The sequence below is a fragment of the Lissotriton helveticus genome, chromosome 10, assembly GCF_964261635.1.
Source record: "Lissotriton helveticus chromosome 10, aLisHel1.1, whole genome shotgun sequence".
NCBI lineage: Eukaryota > Metazoa > Chordata > Amphibia > Caudata > Salamandridae > Lissotriton > Lissotriton helveticus.
Window position 1 is genome coordinate 165,964,448 of NC_136071.1, and position 21,828 is coordinate 165,986,275.

At 49.6% G+C, this 21,828-nt stretch overlaps 1 protein-coding gene across 2 annotated transcripts in view; it reads left to right on the forward strand.

Moving 5' to 3' along the window:
* The window catches only part of SDK1 (sidekick cell adhesion molecule 1), a 2,171,476-nt gene that overhangs the window by 2,141,843 nt on the left and 7,805 nt on the right, over positions 1-21,828 (forward strand). The gene's annotated exons all lie outside the window — the stretch shown is intronic.

The window sequence follows — 21,828 nt, forward strand, 5'->3', positions numbered from 1 at the left end:
AGTCCGTGTCCATGACTTCTCTCAGGCAGTTATATGAGCATCTCTCCACACATTTATCAAACACTCTGCCTGGACAGTTAGGTCAATCTGCGGCTTCTTCACTGTCATATTTGTCTTGCAGCCCCCAGCCCAACTCTCTCAATTTCCAGTGAACTAAGTGGTGCGTTTCAGGAAGCAGCCATGTAATGGGTTGGAATAGATGAAATGTCCCCTCTGGTACCTATTTAACAGTTCTCCCTTAGTATGTCCTGGCAGTATTGTATAAAATGTATTACCTAGAAACAGATTGTAAGAAGAATGTGGAGTTCAGACTAAATTAGCTACAAGTCAACAAAGTGTCCCGATTCTGAGTTCCCATGGTTTGCGTATATTAATATTAATTTGGAACATAGTTAATTGGACTGATGTGACAGGTTCTGTGGGCAAGTGAGGCGTGCCTGCTCCCTTTGTTTGTGGACCACTGGGGGGGGGGGGCAGCGTTCATATCTTTGTAAATGCTTTCTATGCATCTCATACCGAGCTTAAATTTACTCATTAACATTTTCTGGTTGAATTATAACAACATATGCCACTAGGAAATGCCCAGTACATTTATAAAACTGCCTGGCAGACTGCTGTAGCGGTCAGAAATTAAGGGTCTTCCTGAAAAGACAGTGTACAGCCAGTATTGGTCTGTACGGGCAAGAGGGAAATTAATAATAAGACTCTCTGAAGCAACTCTCTGGACGAAATTAAGTAAGTGTGACACACAGCCGGGTTCTTTATGAGCCCAGTCAGAGGCGCAACTAGAGCCACATTGCCGGAGGGCTGATTCTTCCAAAAATAGGCAGAGTGGAGCTGCAGGGACTCTAAGAAGGGGTGAAGAACAACAAAGCCTCATTCACAAGTAAATGGGGGGTGAAGAACAACAAAGCCTCATTCACAAGTAAATGGTCTATTAAAGACCTGTGAAGTACTCGGGTGCAGCTGCAAGAAGACGGACGCCAGCCCACAGCAGCGCAAAAACGGTGTGTCCAGGAAGCTGTCTCAGCCGGGCTGACACACGACGGGGGGGAGGTGGTGGTGGGGGGGGGCTGAAGCCCTTTGAGCCCAATGGGCGTTGCGCCCCTGAGCCCAGTAAAGACAGACCAGTGGGTGGAGGGACTCTAGTCATCGAGCACTTGAAGCATCAAGTCTGCCTTTGATTGACAGGGGACCCCTGAAAAGACACGGTCAGAGACTGTGCTGTGAACATGTGCTAAACGCGAGTCTGTGTGTGTGTGTGTTTCTTTTTACTGTTCTGTGAGGTCGGCCTATTAATAAATCAATCGGAATGAAGCGCTCCCCGTGCCATCATCCCACCGGGTTCATTAAAGTGAGAGAAATAATATATGTTTTTCAGAAATGCTCCAGATAAAATTGTAATTCAGACCGCCAAGGGGTTCTAGCTCGCTTGCTTGAATGCTCCTGGCCCCGAGGGACGTGTCCGCCTCACTCGGATGATTTCTGCATTGTCCGCCTTACGTCAGTGGCCGAGAGTAACCGGCTGTAAGGAATCCCGTGAGAGTTCATAATTGGACACTGCGTAATGCACTGTGTTTCTTTTAAGATGTAAAGTTATGTAAGGGCGCGAAACTGTCGAACAGATGCTTTAGGGGGCGGGGCTTAGGTACATTTATTTTTTAAATCTATGGTATTTTTGAGCATGATGCTGGTCAGGTCTGGGAGTGCAGTAAACGTTTGAGAGAGTCTCAGTTAGGCTAAGCTTAGTGTGACTAAACAACTCTGTGTCTCCAGGGCACCCTTTTTTTTCATTAGGACAAGCATTCGAGACCTCTTGTATATACTATAGTATATACTTTTACTAATATACTTTAGTATATACTTATATGTGTATGTACTTTGTGGGCTCTGGAGATCAGCCCTAGGACTTGTCTGCTTCCGCTTAGGGCCTTTTTTTTTCTGTTCAACTGCCTCTATTTAACTGTCTTGATAGAAAACGATCAGCAGAGGTCAGTTAAATACCAGATCACTTTAGCATTCTCTATATTCCAGTCCAGGGAAATTTTCTTCCACGAGCACCTGTAGACAATAATATTTTTTTCAAATCTTGTATTTTCAGTGATATGACCACCGAAGGCCCTGATTTTATATTAAAAACAGATCTTTGGATGATACCATTTCCTGCTGAAAGGCAATATTTCTCTCTGTGTGTTCCCATACCTGGCATGTCACGCAGTTCGGTGCTTACTTTCCCTGCATGTTAAAGAACAGTAGATGTTTCAGCACCCAGGCAAATGTGCTGCATAGCTATATACATATAAGGTCCCAAAGGCGAAACTGATTGCATTTCAAATGCTTGTTTAACAAATTGATGCATTGTAGTTTGAATTTATGCTTACATTTTAAAACCATAAGTGCCTGGGCCTAAAGTTTTTCATAGTAGCAATCACTGGCACTATCGAATACTGATTTTGCTGAATACCAACTGTGCCTTGCGTTGTTTCAACCTCATGCCTCTTTCTTCTACCACCCCTATGTTTCTTTTTGCTGCCTCGCTCCTGCTGGTTCTTTTTCATCCCATCTTTCTCTCTGTAACGGTTTCTCATTTTTTCTCTTCCTCGTCCTTTCAGATTTTTTCTATACATAATAGTCTTTTGGTTCCCACAAATGAGTGTCAATTTCCACCATCTTGTCATGTAGTTCCTACAAATCTATATAGGATCTGTGCGTTTAGATAACATAAACTAAGGGATTGGTGTCCAGACTGATACCGGGCACCCCCAAAGGATATGTTAGTCTGTAGACCAGCTAGCTCACAGTGCCACTATGAGCCCCTCTTACCAAGGAGCAAATAGTTTCTGACAACTCTCGAACATGACAACCCTGACCCCTCAGGGATTGTGGAAACAGTACAGTATTGTTCGCTCAGTTACTTGTGCTCACTTACTCTCAGAGAGATATACAGAATAAACAGTGGGGACGTTTTCAATAAGCTTTTATTGAACCAGCATCATTTTAGTATAAAATATATGTGCTGCAACAACCATTAGACAGAAACAGATGTATGCAGTTATAAGCACTTATAGAGTAAATAGAAGGCCGAATACTACCATAGTGCTAAAACAGTTAATATATGCAGGCATATAGATACATGGAGATACCAAAGGGGATGATGGACGGAGCGTTAGAGCAAATCAAACACTCACCCCCAGTCAACTGATCTGGGTTTAATCCTTCATCATTCTTTAGCTCACTCCACCACCCCAGTTCAGACATGGCCATATGCAAATCAGTCTGACCCTGCGCCTCATGGGAACAGTCCAGCCCGAACTGCCAAGCCATGTCTTCCCTGGACCGGAAACAAGCATCCTGGGACCGGTTTCTGACTAATCAGCCGTCATCAGCCAGGCTAGCTTGAATCCAGTGGCAAAGTGAGCAAGGGACTCACGTCTGAGCATACCCTGCCAACATAGGGCGAACAAATCGATACCAAAGGGGATGATGGACGGAGCGTTAGAGCAAATCAAACACCCCCAGTAAACACATAATGCTGTTGTCGAAATTGCAACCAAACTGCTGAAGGCCAAAGATGAACTTAAATTTTAGAGGACTCCTCGACTTTGGTTGCAATATTTGGAAATGGTCAACAACCTGAAGCAATTCTTAAAAGCTGAAAGAACAGGAAATTGGCACCTACATCTTGCAATGGTAAAGGAGATGCTACCTTTTTTTGCAGCATGTGGCCATAATGTATATGCCAGTTCTGCACGACTGTATTATGAGAGAATGGTTGAGCTTGAATTTGAAGCTCCTGATGTATACACGGCATTTACAAATGGTCAGCATTTTGTCCGAAGAAGTGATAGGTTTTGGGTTGCCTTTCCACTGATTTGGTAATTGAACACGTTCTAATGAAGAATATAAAAGGATTCGGCGGAATGACCCATGGAAAAGGTATGACAAGGTATGACAGAACAGCAGCAGCTTGTCTGGGTTATGTCATGCCCTATTTGCGCCCATTTGAATGAATGCATGCAGGACTTTGCTTCAGTGAAGCATGCAGCAAGTGAGGAACATGTTACTATGACCAGTTCAAGAATTGAACGCGATAAAGGAGATACACAGAAAGTACTGGTACATGTAGAACAGCTCAAAGTTTTTGAGCGAGACAGCAACCTGCGTAACATTGTCACTGGAGTTACTTATGTAAGGAAATTATAGCTAGGGAAGGATATCTATCAAAATATATTTGGACACAAATACCAGTCTTGCTAGAGAAATATATAGTTATCTCAATAGGACACCCTATAACCACAATATAAACTCTGGAAAAGGATATAGTGATATATTTATTGATTTATTTTCGAATATAATTATTATGTTCCATATTTCTTTTCAATATATGAGGTTACATATACATTTCACATTCAATCATTTCATAGGTTACATTTTAACAGTCAATATATACAAATCCGATTAATGGACGGTGCGTTGATTCAGGCAGTGCGGCAGTTGTCTACAACGCGCGTTTCGGCATACACGCCTTTCATCAGGTAGCCGTCTATTGCATAAAGTAGCCTATTCAGGATTCAAGTAAAGATGTACTATGGCTTCAAGTGTCTCTCTTCATTGATTTTTAAAAAACATAAATAGCTACGGAGGGGCGTTAGCATCTCTGCTCAGTAGGAGTGAGGAACAAAAACTGTTTGCAGACCGGCGTTATTTTTCTGAGCAAAAACGAATGGCGATTTTCAAATGATTCACGGTCGCTTTGCAGGTTAGGGAGGGTGGGGCATGATAAACACGATTAGTACAGCCCAGGATTGGCCGATGGACTTCTCCTGGAAATGGAAGAAGCCGGTGCCGGAAAACTCTCCTAAGGTCGTCGCAGGCTGCGTGTCTGCTAGTGATTCTAACGGTGTTACTCATGACAGTGATGTTAATCCTGAACTTGCAGAAGAAATTGGAAATAGAATTCTTAATGAGATAACGGACAAAAGAGTCTCTGAGTTCTCTTTCAGAAAAAGCAACCAGGTGAAGGTAATAAAATCATTTCAATCTGTTAAATTGAAAAAGAAACCTTTGTTATGGATCCTGAACTATTGTTTCAGCGCTTGTTGCTTTGTGCTCAGACTAGTGCCGTGGATTTGCAGTAGGTGTTCCGTTATGAGATTTGCTCATACCCAGCTAGTTTATTCAATAAGCATGGACTTACCTGAGAGCTGCAGTGGTGTTTGTGGCGTTTGTGGAGCTTCTGACCGTCCCGCTGACCCTGGGACCGACTCCTGTGTTCCTGCCGCTGCCCCTCGCCGCACCCGCTCCGCGGGTGCCGCTTCGCGGCTCAGGAGGGTGAAAGCTGTTTTTCGAGCGCTGGGCTCCAGGAGGCGCTGGGGGAAAAACCGAGTTTGCGTTGGTGCTCCAGCAGGGACTCGAAGATCAAGGAGTCCCTGCTCTCACAGGTGCGCTAGCGGACGCGCCCACCACCAGCCACGCCCCCGCCTGGTCAGCCAGTAAAGGCGCGTGTCTCCAGAGCTTCCCGGGACCCACCTGAGAGCTGCAGTGGTGTTTGTGGCGTTTGTGGAGCTTCTGACCGTCCCGCTGACCCTGGGACCGACTCCTGTGTTCCTGCCGCTGCCCCTCGCCGCACCCGCTCCGCGGGTGCCGCTTCGCGGCTCAGAAGGGTGAAAGCTGTTTTTCGAGCGCTGGGCTCCAGGAGGCGCTGGGGGAAAAACCGAGTTTGCGTTGGTGCTCCAGCAGGGACTCGAAGATCCAGGAGTCCCTGCTCTCACAGGTGCGCTAGCGGACGCGCCCACCACCAGCCACGCCCCCCGCCTGAAACACTCTCCTATTTCACGCTCCGCCTGGCGCTCCGCGGGACGCGAGCGGGACGCCGAGCGAAGCCCGAGCAAAGGGCGGGCAGTCTGTGGCAGTCAGGGGCTGTCAAGGCTGGGCTGGGCCACGTCCCTTTCCTTTGCAGCAGCAGTGAGTATATACGCCTAGTGTGAGTCCCTGTGCTGTTCTTCGCAATTATGTCTACCCGCTCTGGGAAGCTTCTTAGGAGTGAAGCCGAAAGGGGGTCAAATGCCGCGAGCCCTGTTATAGGATCTATGGACCGTTTCATCACCAGGGTGGCGGCGGTGATTGAAAAGGAGATCGCCATATCTGAGCGGCGTTTATCCGAGGTGTACCTCCCCGCAAGACGTTCATCCTTGGGGGCTACTGACCAGTCGCTTACACCGTCTAGTGTCCAGGTTCAATCTGTCTCCCCACCTACTGTGACTGGTGTTTCCACATACCCCCCTCAGTTGGCTGGTATAGAGCAAAATATAGATAGGCTGGAAAATTTGGTCGAACTTATACCTATAGTTACTGAGGAAGACGGTGGACTTAGCAAGCTGTCTTCACCATTATCACCTAATCTTTCACACAAAGCCACCAGTGATCCTCTGTCCCCAAAATCGCCCACCCCCTCCTTAGTTATATTAGAAGGGGAGCCAGTTAGGGTTTACCCCAACAGCCAAACTCCCGAGACTAGTCAGGAGAATAGGCCCTTAAGTAAAAAGTCACGAAAACGTAAAAAGGGTAGGCTAGTGAGACAGGCTGCCCTTTATCAAAGAGTAAGGAAGCCTTCTGGATCGGGTAAGAGAAACATAAGGGGTAGGTCGGTAGAGAATGAAGCGGACATAGAAGGGGACGTTCTGATCTCTTCTAAGGGGCTACACTCAGACGCTAACACTGCAAAGGTTCCTAAGCACACTGACCCATTAACAGCTGAAAATATCTTAGAGAAAGTATATAGTCTTTTGAAACCACTACTAACTCAGGTCAAGGGTCTAGGGGAGAGGATAGACAAATTAGAGCAATCAACCCTGGACGGGTTCCACTCACTCAAAACCACATTTAAACAGATAACTAGAGTGAGTGAAAACAAGGACATGGGTGCAAAGGGGAACGAGCCACCATCCCAGAGAGTCCCTAAGCCCCTAATATGTCTAAATAAAGTTGTACCAAATAGTCCATTAATCCCAGCTCCTAAATCTCCTCCCCGTCCCAAAGCAGGGTCAAAACACAAGGGGCTATCAACACACTTAGAGTCTGATAAAAATAAGCCTAATCCGCCTCCACAAAAGCAGCCACAGATAGCTAGTGGCAAAAGGGAAGACTCCGAAAAATTAGGCGCACGTATTAAACTCAGCGGGTTAGCGTCAGGGAAAGCCCCTAGATCTGTATCTCAACCTATTGCCCCACCTACCTCTTCACCGGTCGCTAGTAATCCAGTACGACGGATCCCTCCAGTAAACCTTCCACCAGACTGTCAACCTTTTGTTGTTGTTATGGTTAACGTGCCCCCTTTAAAGGAAGGCCAGTTGGAAAACCACCAATCAATCAAAAACAAGTGTATCCATTGGCTGAAGGCAAACAAGCCAATCCCTTTGGGGGTGGATGGTATCATTCTAAGTGTCCGCAGAGTGGGTTGGGTGGGGCAGGGGAAAAAAACTCAGGAGGGGGATTGTATAATTATAAATTTTCAAGACCCAAGAGTAGTGCCCTCGATTTGTACTCCTATTAAAAGCATGGGGGTTCCGGGGGTTAAAGTGGTAGATCTTTCTTATTTTTACCCCAGGCAAAGTGTTGTCCTAACTGGAGGAAGTTTAAGTTCCCCTGCTTTTGGTCAACATTGGGCTGGGGTCACAGGGGGTATGAGGGAGAACCAATTGTGGGTACCAGGGCCTCACTGACTGGAAATCGAGAGTAGAGTAGAGCCAGCAGGAGTATTACCCTCCCAAACAAATTTTGTGAGTGGGATAGTAGCCTCTATAGCCATCCCCCATGATCCCTGCTCCCCTCAGTTACCTTCGAGGAGGACCACAGACAGGGGCATTCTAGCGCCCAGCGACACTTCAGCTGTGACGGACCTAGTCTTTAAGGTTTGCAGCTGGAATGTCGCAGGGATCGCAAGAAAACTGGCTCTACCGGATTTCACTGCGTGGGTTGATGAGCACTCCCTGTGCCTTTTCCAAGAGACATGGAGCTTGGCGCCGGTCCATAGGGTGGGATTTTCCTCCTATTTCTCCCCTGCGCAAGTCTCGGAAACAGGGAGAGGGCGACCTTCGGGTGGCCTTCTCATTTGGGTCGCAGCCTCCTTAGACTGCAGAGTAGTGGAGTTTCCCACAGGTTGCCCGGACATACAAAACATCACCCTAATAGATCAAAGGGGAAGAATTGTCTTAAATGTTTACAATGTTTATGCCCGGGGAACCAAGGGCGGGAGAAAGTCTCCCATAATATCTCTCCTTGAGACCTTGCTAAAAAACACCCCATATAAGACAAGTACATTGGTTGCGGGCGATATGAATTGTACGTTCGAGCCCTTGGGCTCGGACGTTTCCCTCGACCAAGACGAGGAGGATATCAGGTTGGGGATCCCGGTATTGGAAATACCACCGATTAGAAGATGGACAGAAGTGGCGCTCCAGATATACTCCCTGAGCCTCGAATTTAACTTAAGGGCAGCAAACGGGAGGACATCCTCGGATAGGGGGGGTGCCCACACGTACAACAGACCAGGACACACCTCTAGGTTAGATTATTTCCTAATAGATGTGTGTCTATGGTCTTACGTAAGGGACATGCAGGTGGTCCCCACAACTGAAAGTGACCACAATTCACTCTCTTTAAGCATGGTCCAGTGGTGGCGCCCTTTTAGGAAGGACAACATTAACCAGGTAGCTGCACCCCCGGATGATTCGGAAGTCTCCCCTTGTGGTAGACGTATAAAATGGGTGAAATTGGTCCTCTCCGAGATAAAGTTAGTGGAAATTCAAACCCTCTTAAATCATGCGGTAACAAATGTCGGAACCTCCCTAGAAGGGGTGGGTAGAGTGAGTGGGCTTTTTGTCTCCCTGGTAGAAGCCTTATCTAGCGTTTTTACCTCACACCCCAACAAGTCGGGCAACAAAGAATTTAAAAAACCTGTTGTTGGTTGGTATACCCATACATGTAGGGTTCATAAGGCAAAGTTAGTTGAGGCAGTTAAATATAAATCCCGAGGTGTGATACAGGAAGCAAGGAAGGCCTACAATAAGTCCCTTAAATTTGCTAGGGGGGAGTGGGAAGATAAATTCTGGGAAGACCTGCTCCAGGCTAGTAAAGTTAGGGATTCAAGGGCCTTTTGGAATCTCATAGGCACACGGAATAAACCCGATGCATCTGTGAGACCCTGCAACATCCCGCCTCAAAACTGGGTAAAACACTTCGGGACTCTATACCTCCCTCCAGATGGGGAACTAAATGTTGGGGTGGACCTCACACTAGCAATTGAACCTCACGCCTATGATCTCTTCACTCCTTTAGAGATTGAGGGGGTTATAGGGTGGGTAGCGCCTCGCAAGGCAGCGGGCCCAGACGGCCTTCCGGGGGACCTTATGAAGGCATACCCAGCAGAATGGGGAAGGGTCATTGCCCCTCTCCTAAACGACATCATGATGGGAAGGGCAGTGCCAGAATCCTGGAAAGGGGCGGTGGTGGTCCCGATTTACAAAAAAGGGTGTAGGGAAACCCCGGGGAACTACCGCCCCATAAGTCTGATAGACTCCACCCAAAAGATAGCTGGTAAAGCTATCCTTGGAAGGATTTTACATTGGGTGGAGGAGAATAAAATCCTATCAGACTTTCAGGCAGGTTTCCGGGCTGGTATGGGGACAATAGAGCAGGTGTTTAGGTTGGCACTACTGGGGTGGAAGGTGGTGGAACTGGGCAAGGGTAGTCTTTACTTGGCCTTTATAGACCTGAAGACTGCCTTTGACCTAGTCCCCCGGGAAGAGCTTTGGAGGGTGCTTAATGAGTTGGGATTACCCCCTTACATCTTGTCCCTCCTCATTAGCCTCCATGCCCATACCTTTGCACAGGTCCGTTGGGGTAAAAACGGAGAGCTCACCGAGAAGATACCAGTGTCCAGGGGCGTAAGACAGGGCTGCGTCTTGGCGCCCACCCTATTCTCACTATATCTGAATGGGGTGGTAAAACAACTTCAACAAGAACCAGCCGACGCCCCCTGTCTCGGAGGAGTCCGTATCCCCACTTTGCTTTTTGCGGACGATACGCTTCTGATCTCGAAGACCCCCCAAGGCCTGCAGAAATTACTAGCGCGTTTTCAGGAGTTTTGTGTTGCACAATGGTTTAATAATAAATGTGGACAAAACAAAATACCTAGTCCTAAATCCACCTAGGAAACTGGGCCGCCCACCTACACTCAACTCGGTTGCCTTAGAGAAAGTACCCGAATTCGATTACCTTGGTATTCGGATTACGGATAGGATGTCTTGGGCAAATCATATCCACAAAATGGTCCTCAATCGTAGGAGAGTAGGAGGAGCACTCATGAGGGAGTTCCGGGCCTCACCTAGGAGATCACTTACCCCAGTAATTGATATTTACAAGGCCAAAGTAGTGACATCAGCCTTGTATGGGGCAGAACAGTGGGGCCACTGCCGTTTGGATGCCCTAGGGATAGCGGAGAGCAAGCTACTAAAATCCATTATTTCTATTCCACTGAGCACACCAACTGTACCAGTGTTGTTGGATATGGGCTGTAAAAACATCAAAGATCAGGCCCAGCTTCGCCCGCTCCTGCTATGGACACGAATCTGGAGGAGTGAAGAACTAAAATCCTACGCTGATGGTCTGGGGGAAATAATGAGTCTGGGGGGTTGGGCTAAGATCAGATGGTTAAGAGAAACTAAAAAGCTTCTGGAGAAGATCGGACTTGGGGACTGTTGGTCATCACGTTCAGCCCCTCCAAAAGAAGTTGTTAAGGCGCTTTTCTGGAAATGGACGGCGGAGCGCCTAATTATGGATTCGAACCACTGTAAGTCCACTGTCTCCTTCCTACAAATCAAAGACATTGTGGCCTTTGAACCCTACCTGGACCTGATCACCCTCCCCTTTGACCGAGCCCTTTATTTTAAGTTTAGAGTTGGATCTCTCCCGCTAGGTGCTGTGGTTTCGAATTGGACATCACCGGCCCGTTCTTCCCCTAATTGTGCATGTTGCCCAAATAGGGTTGAGTCTATTGCGCATGTCCTATTTGAATGCCCGGACTATGCAAGGCCCAGGAGTTTTTGGTTGAAACCTCTCTTCCGAAATATGGGTACTCGTAGCCACCTAGTAGCCTTGCGTATTTTAACTACGGACACTTCCCCCCCTATTGTGTGTGGAACAGCAAAATTTTTAAAACAGTTTTGGCTTATTCGTTGTAAGAGATTGTCAGTAGCGGTTTAATTCTCTTTTTAGCTAATTTATTAATGGGCACTTTATGTCCTTTTATCCTTTTTAAACGAGTTCTCATACTGACTTCTTAAAGCAATGTTCTTTTTGTACACTGTAATGATTGTATTGTAAATGTGCTTATAAGATATCTTGCATATCGAATAAAAGCTTATGACTGACTTATTAGGGAATCTGGGAAGTCGCAGCTTGCCAATTATATTAAAGAGCAAGTACCAGCCGTTGCTAACATGCCCGAAAATATACAGTTCGTCATTGATGGTGGGTGGTTACTACATCGACTTCCTTGGAGTCCGAATCAGACATTCCATGAGCTGCTTTGTGCCTATGAGAGATATGTGCTAACAAAGTATGGCCAGGCAATAATAGTATTCGACGGATATGGAGATACGTTTTCTACAAAATCAGAAGCCCATCTATAAAGAAACCGAGGTATTGTAGGACCTAAAGTAAATTTCATAACTTCTACCTCCATCGCCATCCAGAAACAATTATTTCTGAGTAATAATGAAAATAAACAAGCCTTCATTGCTCAATTAACGCAAAAGTTACAAGAAGCTGGGTGTAAAACAAAGCAAGCTCATAGTGATGCAGACTTCATGGTTGTTTTGGAGGCTATTGCGTCGGCCAGAACTCATCCTACAGCCATTGTTGGCGTGGACACGATCTTCTCATACTACTCCTTCATCATTTTCAAGAAAATCAATTTGATATTTTCCTTTGCCCAGAACCTAAGAAATGTTCCAAAAACATAACTGTGTATTATATTAGGAAATTAGCAAAAGCTTTTGGTAATGACGTCTGCTCTCACATCTTATTTGCTCACGCCGTATTAAGATGTGATACCACCTCCAAACCATTTGGATTAGGAAAACGTGACTCCATAAAGTTGCTAAGAAAATCAGGCAGCTTCAAAGAAAGTGCTGCCTTATTCCAAAACTTCACAAAAATCAACAGAAGAAATTGAAAATGCTGGTCTTAATGCTATTATATCGTTGTATGTAGGATTAACAGGAAATAGCACACTACATGATATGAGACTTCGAACTTTCACTTCAAAGGCAACAAAATCAACAATACATGTGAAACCGTAAGTCTTGCCTCCTACAGAGGATGCCTGCAAATTTCATTTGCTAAGAGTATATCATCGGGTGCAGCAGTGAATGGGTATTCATATGGATCCATTACAGTGGTTATTTGAAGTGAAAGATGGAAGATTGGCTCCCATTAGAATGAGTAAAGCACCAGCACCAGATCATTTATTAAAATTTGTGAAATGTGGCTGTATCAAGAGTCAATGTGCGACTCTGCAATGTATATGCAAAAGACAGGGAATAGTGTGCACAGATGCGTGCACGGATTGTTGAGAAAAAGCTTTTGCTAATTTCCTAATATAATACACCTCTCCGCTGCGTTCGACACGGTCTGCCACCGCACCCTAGTCCAGCGCCTCAGCAACATCAGTATCCAAGAGAAGGCACTGGAGTGGATCATCTCGTTCCTCGCCGGAAGAACACAAAGAGTCCGCCTCCCCCCGTTTCGCTCCGAGGCCACCGAAGTCATCTGCGGCGTCCCGCAAGGATCTTCACTCAGCCCCACCCTCTTCAACATCTACATGAAACCTCTCGCAGCCATTGCACGCCAGCACAACCTCAACATCATCTCTTACGCCGACGACACCCAGCTGATCCTCTCCCTCACCAGAGACCCCGACACCGCCAGAACATGCCTACACGAAGGGATGAAAGACATCGCCGAGTGGATAAAGGACAGCCGCCTGAAACTGAACTCGGACAAGACGGAAGTCCTCATCCTGGGATCTTCGCCCTCCGCCTGGGACGACTCCTGGTGGCCCCCAGCCCTGGGCACCGCACCCAAGCCAACCGACCACGCACGCAACCTGGGCTTCATCCTGGACCCCTCCCTCTCGATGACCAGACAAGTCAACGCCGTCTCCTCATCGTGTTTCAACACCCTGCGTATGCTTCGCAAGATCTTCCGCTGGATCCCGACCGAGACCAGGAAGACTGTCACCCAGGCACTCGTCACCAGCCGACTGGACTACGGAAACACCCTCTACGCCGGAACCACAGCCAAGCTACAGAAAAGACTCCAGCGCATCCAGAATGCCTCCGCCCGACTCATCCTGGATGTGCCCCGACGCAGCCACATCTCCAGCCACCTGAGGAACCTGCACTGGCTCCCCATCGACAAGAGGATCACGTTCCGGCTCCTCACCCACGCACACAAGTCTCTCCACGACCTGGGCCCCAAGTACCTCAACGACCGCCTGACCTTCTACACGCCCACCCGCCAGCTACGGTCCACCAGCCTCGCCCTCGCAGCCGTACCACGCATCCGAAGAGCCACCGCCGGAGGAAGATCCTTCTCTTACCTGGCTGCCAAGACTTGGAACTCCCTCCCCATCCACCTTCGGCTGACCCAGGACCATCTCGCCTTCAGGAAAAAACTCAAGACCTGGCTGTTCGAGCAGTAGCATACCCCTCCCCCCAAGCGCCTTGAGACCCTCCCAGGTGAGTAGTGCGCTATAAAAATGGCATGATTGATTGATTGATTGATTGATTGAATAAGCTGTTGCAATCCCATGGAAGTAGACATGGACGATGATTGAAATCATACTATTTTTATACTAGGGAGTGCTGTTTGAATTTATCTCTTTAAAATTTTCATTTGTCAGTGTTATATTGAGAAGTGCTATATTATCTAGTTGAAATTTGTTTATCCTTTTCAAATGATGTTAAAAAAAGTGAATAAAAAATAATGTCAAAACTATGTTTGGCATATTAACATATAATTATCGTTGTTTATTGTATTAATCCCAATTTGATGTTATAGTCATCAGAAACAATTTTTGATGTTATTTTTGGCTTTCCCGTCCCTAAAAACATATAAAATGATACCACACATGGGCATATAAACAGTTATACCCTATATCTCAAATAATGGGCAGCCATTTTGAAAAATCTGCCATATTGGATTAACGCGTCATGATAGAGTGGTAGACTTTTCACCATCGTTTTCTACAAAAAAATTTCAATAGGAATCCACTCACAGAAATTGTATTGCAATTAGTTCTAGGTTAGCCCATTTTTTAAACTAATTTGACTAGACTAATGAGAAAAATGGTTGAGTTTCCAAAATGTATTTGAAACTGTTATTTGAGTGGTAAAACATGGTGATTGTGAGACTTGTTACTAAAATTATTACATTGGCGCCTGAGGCATTGCAATTATGGCTGCTTTGTTTTACTCATGTGAATGCATTTTAAATAGACAAAGCCATTTTCACATTCCTGCTGGCAACACTCCTGATGGACTGAGGTTATCATTGCTGGTAATCTTGCATAGGGTGGTCCCTAGGGCAGTCTTGTCTGATGTTGTCGCTATTACAACACTACAAGCTCAGGATTATTTTTATTGAATAAATTAGCTCTTATTACAGAATAGGTGGGAGATGCCTGGTGTACAGTAAACACATTTTAAACAGGAGTCAGAATTCCAGAAATGGTATCATCAGCCCCAGTGACATACTTAGGAATTCAGTGAGTGCTGAAGAACATGATATGTACAATCTAAATTAAAAATGCATGTTGAACAAAATTGAACGCTTTTTTTTTTAACTGAGATATATTTCTTTATCATTGGCTGGATAGAACGACCTGTTAAAATGGTTATATTTCCCAATGTTTATGCCTGTTTCAGTACCTCAATTGTAACTTAGGGAATATTATTTTTCAGAAATTTAATAGGGTGGTTACATCTATAAATCCCATAGGAACATAGCCCCATTGGAATAAGTCGGCTGAGTCCACCCGAAATGTGAATGATTGTATCCAACAGTATGTATCTGAAAGAAACAGGTTAGTATTAGATTCCTTACCTTAGAATATCCCCAGGCGTCAGTCTGGATCCGGAAACTTTTGCGTAGCAGTACCCCTGCGCGTCGGTAGGCGTCGTCTGCAGGCGTCCCCTGCGGCTCCGCGTCGTCGGCGCCGTGATGACGTCGCTGGAGTATATAGACGCCGCCTCCGCGCGCTGACGTCAGTTCTTCTTTTTTCCGCGCCAGTTAGCGCAGATCCGAAGAGCAGTACTCCGGTCTTTTGACCAAGTGTTTGTAAAACTTATTCTTCTACGGTGCCGGTAGGATGCCTGGGTTTAAGAGCTGCGACGAGTGCGACCGCGTGATGTCGGTCACCGACCACCATCGACTCTGCCTCCGGTGTCTGGGCGCGGACCACGACGTGGAGTCCTGCGTCGACTGTCGGGCCTTGACTGGAAAAGCTAGGCGGGAGCGGTCCCGCAAGCTTCTCGAGCTCCGGGTGTCGGCCCCGCGTCGAGAGCGGTCCCGGTCCGGTCGGAGGTCGAGGGAGCGGTCGAGGGAACGATCGCGGAGCCGCCATGGGCGCTCCGGGAGTCGCCACCATTCCTCCGGCTCGTCAGGTAAGCACAAGAAGTCGGGGCGTCGCCATCGCACCCCCGACTCCCCCCGACGCCCGCGTGCTGCGGCCGGGGGCTCGGGTGACCCCACCCCCGCGGTCCCGCATGGGTCGCCGACGCCGTCTGCCCCACACCTGTCGGTCCCTGGGGAAGGCGCGTCGCGTGAGGAGATCGAGGCCTTCCTGATTGCTATGAGGGCGAGGTCTTCTCCGGCGGGGCCTTCGGCGCCTGCGGGCCCGTCGGTCCCGTCTGGGGGCCCGAGCGGTTCGGGTGCTCCTGCCCCGGCGCCGCCGGTGGCTCCGGCCCCGGCGCCGCTGGTTCCCTCTGGTTCGTCGCCGGCTGGTCTCCCGGCCTCTCCGGCGTCGGTTCCTGTGGGACAGCCCGTGGTACCGCCCCCGCGTGGTGCAGCGACTCCGCCGTCGGCTCCGGCCGGCGTCGGGTCACCTGCGCCGACGCCGCGCGGCGCCACCCCCCTTTCCTCCCCGACTCCGGACGCGGAGCCGGACCGGCGTCGATCGGCGCCGGATCCGACGCCGATGGGGCCCGTTGACCCCGATGTCTATATCGTCGACCCAGAATATGGGTATGACGAGGAGGAGTATGGAGAGGGTTGGGAGGGGTCTGAGGACCCTCTATCCCGTGCCTGCCAGTACGATGTGGACTGGGTAGGTGATCTGGGTGATGCCAGTGGCCTGGACGAGTCGCCCAACCCTGGGTTTGTCTCTCCGTCCCCTGTGGCGTCTGAGGCAGGTGCTGCCTATTCGGTGGTCCTGATGAGGGCTGCCAAGGCCTTACACCTTGAGCTCCCCGTCGCGAAGGTCAAGCCGAATATTCTGACGGAAGTGTTTAAACCGCAGTCATGCCCCCAGGAGCCTCTGCTGCCGTTTAACGAGGCCCTGACGGATGTCCTTCTGGGCACCTGGTCCAGGCCCGCTTCTGGTGCGCCGGTTGACCGGAACGTTGCCAGGCGCCACCGTCCATGCTCGGACGACCCTGCCTTCCTATCCACCCATCCCTCCCCGGAGAGTCTGGTGATCCAGGCCTCCACTTCACAGTCCGCATTCCCGTCGGCTCCGCCCGATCGGGAATCAAAGAGGTACGACCAATTTGGTAAAAAAGTGTTTTCCTCTTTGAGCGCTGGGCTGCGGTCTTGTAACACCGCGTGCCTCTTGGGTCGCTACACCCACTCCCTGTGGGATACGGTCGAAGAGTGTTTGCCGCAATGCCCCCAGGAAGTGCGGGACAAGCTCACCCGGGCCTTGGTTGAAGGCCGGGATGCGGCGCGGTACTCGATCCGTTGTGGTCTGGACACAACAGACTCACTAGGACGGGCCATGTCCACTACGGTGGCGATTCGTCGCCATGCCTGGCTGAGATCTGCCAACTTCTCGCCAGACGTCCAAAATACGCTCATGGACATGCCATTTGATGGCAGTCGCCTGTTTGGTGACAAAGCGGACCACGCGCTGGAGCGCTTCAAGGACTCCAGGGTCACGGCCAAGTCCTTGGGTCTCTCGACCCAGCGCCAGCAGACGGGTTCGTTTCGGCCCTTTCGTGGCCAAGGGAGGGGAGGTCCCACACGTGCTGCCAGCCACGCGACGCAGAGCGCTCCCCAGCGCGGTGGCGGCCGTGGTTTCCGCCGTGGTGGCGGTAGAGGCCAGCGTCGTGGTCAGTCCACGCCCCCCTCCGCTGCCGCATCCAAGCCTTCCTAGTCCGAGCTTTCGGGCTCACGTGACGCCAGTGGGTGGCAGGGTTCGCCATCACCACTCCCGCTGGCGCGCGATAACATCGGACAGGTGGGTGCTGCAGCTTGTCCGAAGGGGCTATGCCCTCCCCTTCGAGTCCACTCCTCCAGCCATGCCACCGCAGAACCACCGTGTGTCGGGGGACCACTTGACACTTCTGCAGGAGGAAGTTACGGCCCTCTTGGCCAAGGGGGCCATCGAGCGCGTTCCTGGGCCAGAAGTAGGGTGTGGTTGCTACTCCCACTACTTTCTGGTACCCAAGAAGGACAAGGGAGGCCTGCGTCCTATCTTGGATCTACGGAACGTCAACGGCTTCCTCCGGAAGGAGAAGTTCAAGATGTTGACTTTGGCTCAGGTCTTGGCTGCTCTAGACCCACAAGACTGGATGGTAGCGTTGGACTTGCAGGATGCGTATTTTCACATCCCCGTCCTGCCGGCCCACCGGCGTTACCTGCGGTTCACGGTAGGCCACGAGCACTTTCAGTTTATCGTGCTCCCATTCGGCCTTACCAGCGCCCCACGGGTGTTCACGAAAGTGATGGCGGTGGTCGCAGCTCATCTGCGCCGGTTAGGGGTTTCAGTCTTCCCCTACCTCGACGACTGGCTGTTGAAGGCGGGCTCGCCCCAGACAGTCGTCCACCACCTTCAGATGACGGCAGACCTCCTGCACGAGCTGGGGTTTTCCATCAATGTGCCGAAATCACACCTGTGTCCCTCTCAAAAGCTCCTTTTCATCGGAGCGGTTCTCGACTCGGCGCAGTTTCGGGTTTATCCTCCGGAACGGCGGGTCCGGGATATTCAGGCTCTGATTCCCATCTTTCAGCCGTTATCCCGGGTTTCGGTCAGGTTGACGCTGCGGCTTCTGGGGCTGATGGCCTCCTGCATCCTTCTGGTGCATCACGCCAGGTGGCGGATGCGGGCTCTGCAGTGGGACCTGAAGTTTCAGTGGGCCCAGCATCAGGGCAACCTATCCGACCATGTCCTGATCTCGGAGGGCACTGCGAGACAGTTGCAGTGGTGGCTTACGGACCGCGATTGGGTCAGGGGCAGATCCCTCTCCCTTCCCCAACCGGAGCACGTGGTTGTGACGGACGCGTCCCTCCAAGGCTGGGGTGGCCACTTGGGAGAGGCGGAGATCAGAGGCCTCTGGTCTCCGGCGGAATCCCGGCTCCGTATCAACATGTTGGAGCTGCGGGCGATTCGCCTAGCACTGAAGGCATTCCTCCCCTTTGTCAACGGGAGTGTGGTGCAGGTGTTCACGGACAACACCACCGCCATGTGGTACTGCAACAAACAGGGCGGTGTTGGGTCGTGGACCCTTTGCCAGGAGGCTCTGCGCCTCTGGCAATGGCTGGAACGTCAGGGCGTGACTCTGACGGTTCAACACCTGGCAGGTTCTCTGAACGCCAGGGCGGACGAACTCAGCCGTCGGTGCTCGGTGGATCACGAATGGCGTCTGAACTCGGATGTGGCGAGAGGCCTCTTTCAGCAATGGGGAGAGCCTTGGTTAGATCTATTCGCCACAGAAGAGAACGCGCAATGTCATCAGTTCTGCGCGTTGGAGTTTCCAAGACGGCACTCGCTCGGCGACGCCTTTCGGCGCGAGTGGAGTTGCGGTCTGTTGTACGCCTTTCCGCCTATACCACTTCTGCCCAGAGTGCTGAAGAAGATCAGGCGCGACCGGGCCCAAGTTATCCTTGTGGCTCCGGACTGGGCTCGAAGGTACTGGTATCCCGAGCTACTCAGCATGACAGTCGGTCCCTCGATCCGCCTGCCCCTTCAGGAGGACCTTCTGTCGCAGCAGCAGGGGACGGTCCTCCACCCGAACCTGTCCAGTCTCCACCTCCATGCGTGGAGATTGAGCGGCGACAGTTGAGGCCATTTGACTTGCCTCCTGAAGTCTGTGATGTCATTCTGGCAGCCAGGCGTCCCTCCACAAAGTCGGTATACGCCTGCCGGTGGAACAGATTTGTGGCGTGGTGCACAGCAAAGGCTGTGGATCCCCTTTCTGCCCCTCTGTCTGAGGTTCTCCTCTTCCTCCTTTCCCTTGCCCAGCAGGGCTCTGCTCTGGGCACTATCAAGGGCTATCTTTCTGCCCTTTCCGCCTTCTTGAGGCTACCTGATCAGCCATCTTTGTTCAAGTCCCCTATTGTGTTAAGATTCTTGAAGGGCATCACGCACATGTATCCTCCAACTCCGTTCGTGATGCCTCAGTGGGACTTGAACTTGGTTTTGACTTTCCTGATGTGCGCTCCCTTTGAGCCCCTTCATTCCTGTCCTCTCCGTCTTCTCACCTTAAAGACGGCCTTCCTGGTAGCCATCACCTCTGCCAGGAGAGTGAGTGAGCTCCAGGCTCTTTCTATTCAACCTCCTTTCTTGTCTGTTCATCCTGATAAGGTGGTTCTTCGGACTAGACCTTCTTTCCTGCCCAAGGTAGTCTCTGCTTTTCACATTGGGCAGTCCATCACTTTGCCCTCCTTCTTCCCGCCTCCGCATCCTTCGAAGGATGAAGAGCGGCTCCATCGTCTGGACCCAAAACGTGCGCTTTCATTCTATATGGATCGCACACGCCAGTTCCGGGTGGATGACCAACTGTTTGTTGGCTACGTGGGTGAGAAGAAGGGAAGGGCGGTACAGAAACGAACCATCTCTCGGTGGGTCGTCCTGTGCATCAAAGCATGCTACTCTTTGGCTCGGAAGGAGCCTCCTGTTGGGCTGAGGGCCCATTCCACTCGGGCCACGGCGGCTACTACTGCCCTGGGCCGGGGAGTCCCTTTGCAGGACATTTGCCAGGCGGCCACGTGGGCCTCGCTGCACACCTTTGCGAGGCACTACTGCCTGGACAGTCAAGTCCGGAGGGATGGCTTCTTTGGCCGTTCGGTCCTCCAGGACTTTCTGGTGTAGGTTGTATTGGTTCGCAGACCCACCACCGGGGTTGGTATTGCTGGGGTATCTATTCTAAGGTAAGGAATCTAATACTAACCTGTTTCTTTCAGATGAACAAGTTACTTACCTTCGGTAACGATATATCTGTAAGAAACAGTAGTTAGTATTAGATTCCTTACCGCCCCTCCCATCCTCCCCGTTCTGCGAACTGATACCTAGGGTTAAGGACATCCCTTTCAGGGCCCTAGTTTTCAAATGGCACCAGTGTTGGTTCTCACATGGCTCTGCGTGTTCTGGCGCGGAAAAGCTGTGTGCAAAGAACTGACGTCAGCGCGCGGAGGCGGCGTCTATATACTCCAGCGACGTCATCACGGCGCACGACGCCGACGACGCGGAGCCGCAGGGGACGCCTGCAGACGACGCCTACCGACGCGCAGGGGTACTGCTACGCAAAAGTTTCCGGATCCAGACTGACGCCTGGGGATATTCTAAGGTAAGGAATCTAATACTAACTACTGTTTCTTACAGATATATCGTTACCGAAGGTAAGTAACTTGTTCGTTACGTTCATACAGAGGTTGGGTATTTTACAGAAATGTTGGTTAAGATGATAGAGGAGCATAATACCTTTGGAAATTGAATAGATTCCGAGTCAGAAAATTCATGAAAAGGTGCAAATTTGAAATGGTTGCAGCTTTGTATCAAATATATTTATACTGGATAAAAGAATTTAGAAATAGGGGAGAGGAGGACTGCATCCCAATGTGGCATAACCCCATCCTACCTGAAGATACTAACAGGGACGGTACAAGACTGAATGATACGGGGTTTGGGAATTAGTGAAGCTGTTAAGATAAAAATGGCTTAGTACTGTTTGTCTATTCCGTAGATAGATTTGGGAAAGGGATGTCACGCACACTTCAACAAATATTTAAGGTGAGAAGTTATTTTATTAGAAAAAGGAAAGATCAGGGAAAAAAGGATCTTTAATAAGATTTTTCAGTCACCACCTGATCTGACTTTATTTCCAAAAATAATAAAATGCTGGAAAAGCAGTCATTCTAAAAGTAGAGCCATATGGGCAGAGGAACTGCAGCTAGATTTGACAGAATGTTTGGTAGAGAGTAAACACAGTTTTACACTGGGTACCTATTTTCTCTGATCTATGAAGAATAGAGGGCCAAATGTACAACTGTGTAAATAGCGCCTCACAAAGTGCGAGTTTTTTGAGACTCGCAATTTGCGAGGCGCTATTTCCAATGTACAACAGTGTATTTCACACTGTTAGCGATTCCCAATGGGGTCACAAATTGAGAGGCTCATGAATATTAATGAGCCTCTCGCAATTTACGACCCCATTGGGAATGGCACACCCTCCCAGGTATGGTGGCCTGCTGGGCTCAGCAGACCTCCATGTCTGGGACTGCTTTTAAATAAAGCAGGTTTTTTTTATGCAGCCCGTTTTCCTTAAA